The following is a 5,152-nucleotide window of genomic DNA, read 5'->3' as shown; positions in this document are numbered from 1 at the left end:
TTCTCCTGAAGACTGCCAAGGTTGGAGACACTTCTCCTGAAGACCGCCAGGGTTGGAGACATTTCTCCTGAAGACTGCCAGGGTTGGAGACACTTCTCCTGAAGACTGCCAGGGTGTGGAGACACTTCTCCTGAAGACTGACAGGGTTGGATTAGGCCTTCCAAAAGATACTTTCCAAGATGCATCGCCAGAGAAGACATAATATGTGATGTTGATGAGAACGTGTGGCCAAATGCAGGAGAGAGGGAGAACTAGAACCCTCACAGTACTGTACAGTATGAGTGATTATACTACACATGTTGTTTTTTGTTGTAATTATTATTGCAGCCCTGGAATTTCAGGATTTTTTCAACTTTTTATTTTTCACAAGTAAATTATATGTAAAGATATAGAAAAAATAAAAGCTATTGAAGCAAATTGTGTCACGACTTCGGTCCCTCTCCTAGTTCGGGCGACGTTCGGCGGTCGACGTCACCGGCCTTCTAGCCATCGCCGATCCACCTTTCATTTTCCATTTGTTTTGTCTTGTCTTCCATCACACCTGGTTCCAATTCCATCAATTACATGTTGTATATTTAACCCTCTGTTCCCCCCATGTCCTTGTCCGTAATTGTTTCTTGTAGTGCTTGTGTACGTTATGCTGGTTATTACCGGGTTTTGTTTGACCCATTCATTGATTGTTCTGTTTACGGTGGTTCTTATGTTTATTAAACGAATTCCCAGTAACCTGACACCTCTGCCGTCATTACGCACCCCGTTACAAATTGCTGCATTTCTGGTTCCTTCTTGTTACATCTACTTTAGTACAGTCAGTAAAGTGAAAAAGGTGTTATTCTAATTCTATAATGAAATACTGATTTATGGGAAAAATCATTCAAACTTCAAAGAGAAAAGTTCATCATTTATGTAACACTTCCTGTTGTTGGTGTTTTTTTAGTGACAATGTCTGCTTATTAATTGAGTATTTTTGCCAGTGTTATGGTCGAACGAGCTTATTTTGAATCAGCTTGTGTTTTGGTGGTTTGAGTGAGTTTTGGAGGTGAGAAGAACTGTTTGGTCAAAATGCATGTTGGTCATGCAGACTGTGTGAAGAACTTTGAAAAAGCGGCTTCAGTATTGACCGATGCTTGTTAACAATTGAAAACTTATTAATAATATATCCATGATTGTTACCTGAGACATAAAGTGTGGTGTTGGTGTGTGTGTTGGTGTTGTGTGGTGTTGTGTTCTGTGTGTGTGGGTTGTTTGTTGTGTTCATGTTGTATGTTGTGATGTTACGCTGAGGTAAACTCTTTCTCTACCTCTTTTATTGACGAGAGAAGAGCTGCAGGAGAAGATTGATCTAAATCTCTAAACCCCTCTGCCTTCGCTCTCCCTCCCTCCCTCTTACACCCTACCCTCTCTTTGCTTCTTCCCCTCCTCCCCAACGTGACTAGGCTCTCTCCCCCCTCTCACCCCACCTCTACTTTCTCTTCCTCCCTCCACTCCGTCTCTCTCTCCCTCCCCCTCACCACACCTCTCTCTTCTTTCCTGGCTCTCTCCCGCCGTCTCATCCTCCTACTTCAACCTCTCTTCTACCTCTCTCTCCCCGTCTCTTCTCTCCCTCCTCTCACCCCACCCTCCCCTCTCTCTCCCCCGTTCTCTCTGTCCCTCCCTTGCTCCCCCCCCACCCCTCTCTTCTTTTCCCTCTCTCCCCACTTTCTCTTCTCTCTCCCGTCTTCCTCCATCCCTCCTTTGCCACTTCATCTTTCTCTCCGTTCTCTCCCCGTCTCTCCCTCGCCTCTCATCCCACCCTTCGCTTCTCTTCCTTCTCCTCTCCCCGTCTCTCCTCCCTTGTACCCATCCGGTATTCACCCAAACCCCAACCCTCCCTTTCTCTTCCGTTCCCCTCCTCACCCCTCTCACCCCACCTCCTTCTCTCCTCCCCGTCCTCTCTCGCCTCCCTCTCAACCCACACCTCTTTTCTTCGTACTCTCTCTCCCCCGTCTCTCTCCCCTCCCTCTCACCCCGCCTCTCTCTCCTCCCTCCTCACCCCACCCTCTCTTCTCTCTCCCTTCCCCCGTCTCTCTCTCCCTACTCTCACCCCACCCTCTCTTCCTCTCTCCCCCATCTCTCTCTCCCCTTCACTCTCACCCACCCTCTCTTCTCTTCCTCTCTCTCCCCTGTCTCCTCTCCCTCCCCCCTCACCCCCCCTCCTTCTCTCCCATTCCCTTCTCACCCACCCTCTCTTCCTCCCTCTCCCCCATCTCTCTCTGCCCTCCCTCTCACCGCACCCACTCTTTACTCTTCCCTCTCTCCTGTCTCTCTACTCTCCTCCCCGCTCACCCCGCCCCTCTCCTCTCTCCCTCCCTCATTTTTTTTTGTTCCCCACCCCACCCCTTTCCCTCCCCTCCTCTCCCCCTCTCTCTCCCTCCCTCTCACCCCACCCCTCTTTCTTCCTCCCTCTCCCCGTCTCTCATCTCCCCCTCTATCCACCTCTCTTCTCTCCTCCTCTTCCCGCTCTCTTCCCTCCCTCTCACCCACCCTGAGTTTCCTTCCTCTCTCTCCCCCGGTCTCTCTCTCCCGCCCTTCACCACCACCCTGTATTTCCTATTCCACTCTCTTCCCCCGATACTCTCCTCCCCTCTCTCACCCTCCCTCTCTTTCTCTCTCTCTCTGTCTTTCCCTTTCTCTCTCTCTCTTTCCCTTCCTCTCTCCCCTCTTTCTCTTTCTCTCTTTGTCTCTGTCTCTCTTTGTCTCTTTGTCTCTCTCTCTCTTTGTCTCTCTGTCTCTCTGTCCCAGGTTAGCTGTCTAGGCTCCCTTTCTTTGTCAACCTTTACTAATGACATGTTCTGGCTTTGAGTCAGTGTTTCTATGTATGCGGATGACTCAACACTATTGTAACGTCTCTCGTCGGAAGGAGTGGACCAAAGCGCAGCGTGGTAGGCGTTCATGATTTTTAATAAACTGAATAACAAAGTAGAAAAAAACGAAAGCGCACAGTTCTGCCCGGCAACAAAAACAGCTGAACAGAAAATAACTCCTCGCAAAACCCAAACGGAAAATCACAACTATTACATGATCCACCAATCAGAGACGACGATAGACAGCTGCCTCTGATTGGGAACCACACACGGCCAAAAACAACAAAGAAATAGAAAACTTAGATTTTCCCACCCGAGTCACACCCTGACCTAACCAAACATAGAGAATAAATAAGGATCTCTGAGGTCAGGACAACTATCAGCTAATTACTGCAACACATAAGAAATGTAATCCAGTCAGTTTCAGAATGGGTGGCAAGGAAAAAATGTGACCTAAATATTTAAAAAACAAAAGGGCATTGTATTTGGGACAAATCATTCACTAAACCCTAACACTTACCTAAATCTCGTAATGAATGTGGAAATTGATCAAGTTGAGGTGACTAAACTGCTTGGAGTAACCCTGGATTGTAAACTGTCATGGTCAAAACATATTGATACAACAGTAGCTAAGATGAGGAGAAGTCTGTCCATAATAAAGCGTTGCTCTGCCTTCTTAACAACACTATCAACAAGGCAGGTCCTACAGGCCCTAGTTTCTACCTTCTTAACAACACTATCAACAAGGCAGGTCCTACAGGCCTAAGTTTTCTACCTTTTTAACAACATGCAAACAAGGCAGGTCCTACAGGCCTAGTTTCTCCTTCTTCACAACCTATCAACAACGGCAGATCTACAGGCCCTAGTTTTTCTCCCCTTCTTACAACATATCAACAAGGCAGGTCCTACGGCTAGTTTCTTACTTCTTAACACCCTCATCAACAAGGCAGTTCTATCAGGCCCTAGTTTTCATACCTTTTTAACAACATATCAACAAGGCAGGCTACAGCCCTAGTTTTTGTCACACCTGGATAGCTGTTCAGTCGTTGTGGTCAGGTGACTTGCAAATTGTCGTCCGAACAGGCGGCACGGAGAGTAACATTAATAATATGCAATGTCAATCTTCACAGCTCAAAGTGGAGGAGAGACGACTCATCACTACTTGTTTTGGTAAGAAGTGTTGAAAGCTGAATGCTCAAGCTGTCTGTTCATGAGGTCCCGACAAACAGTTTTTGTGTGATGTTGCTTCCAAAGGGCAGTTTGGAGTTGCAACAGAGGACATTATGAATTTTTTCGAAGCTACAACGCTTCCGACTCGCGTTCCCATTCTGTTGATCTTGTGTGGGCTACCACTTCGTGTCTCGTCCGTTGTTCCTCCTAAAAGTTTCCACTTCACAATAACCGACTTACAGTTGACCGGGGCAGATCTAGCAGGGCAGAAATTTTATGAAGTAAACCTTGTTGGAAAAGGGGCATCTGTCACGTATTTCCCACTCCCTCCTCTCGGCGCTCGAACGTCGCCGGTCTACTACACCGGGTCTGGCAAACATCTTCTACGCACACCTGGCAACCATCGTTACTTCACACCTGGCAACCTCATTTTGCACACTGGCAACCTCATTCTCACTGGCAACCCTCATTATCACACTGGCAACCTCATTACTCACACCTGGAACCACTCATTACTTACCCCTGGCACCTCATTTTGCACACCTAGGGCAACCTCATTAGGCAGCACCTGGCAAACCTTCATTACTCACACGCCTGGCAACCCCTCATTACTGGCACACCTGGCAACCCTCATTACTTACCCCTGGCAACCTATTTTGCACAACCTGGCAACCCTCATTAGTGCACACTGGCAACTCTTCATTACTCACACCCTGGCAACCTCATTACTCACACCTGGAACCTATTACTCACACCTGGCAACCCCTCATTATTACCCCTGGCAACCTTCATTTTGCACACCTGGCACCCTCATAGGCACACCTGGCAAACCTTCATTATCACACTGGCACCCTCATTACCAACACCTGGCGAACCCATACTCAACTGGAACCTTCATTACTCACACCTGGCAACCTCTCATTACTCACACCGGCAACCCTATTACTCACACCTGGCAACTCCTCATTAACTCACACTGGCACCCTCATAGGCACACCTGGCAACCTTTCATTACTTTACCCTGGCAACTATTACTCAAACCTGGCACTCATTTTGCACATTGGCACCCCTATGGGCACACCTGGCAACCTTCTTACTCCACTGGTAACCTCATTCACTCCACACTGGCAACCTCATTA

This window comes from Salvelinus sp. IW2-2015, unplaced genomic scaffold (genome assembly GCF_002910315.2).
Source record: "Salvelinus sp. IW2-2015 unplaced genomic scaffold, ASM291031v2 Un_scaffold4004, whole genome shotgun sequence".
Taxonomy (NCBI): domain Eukaryota; kingdom Metazoa; phylum Chordata; class Actinopteri; order Salmoniformes; family Salmonidae; genus Salvelinus; species Salvelinus sp. IW2-2015.
Note: the sequence above shows the minus strand (reverse complement) of the source record.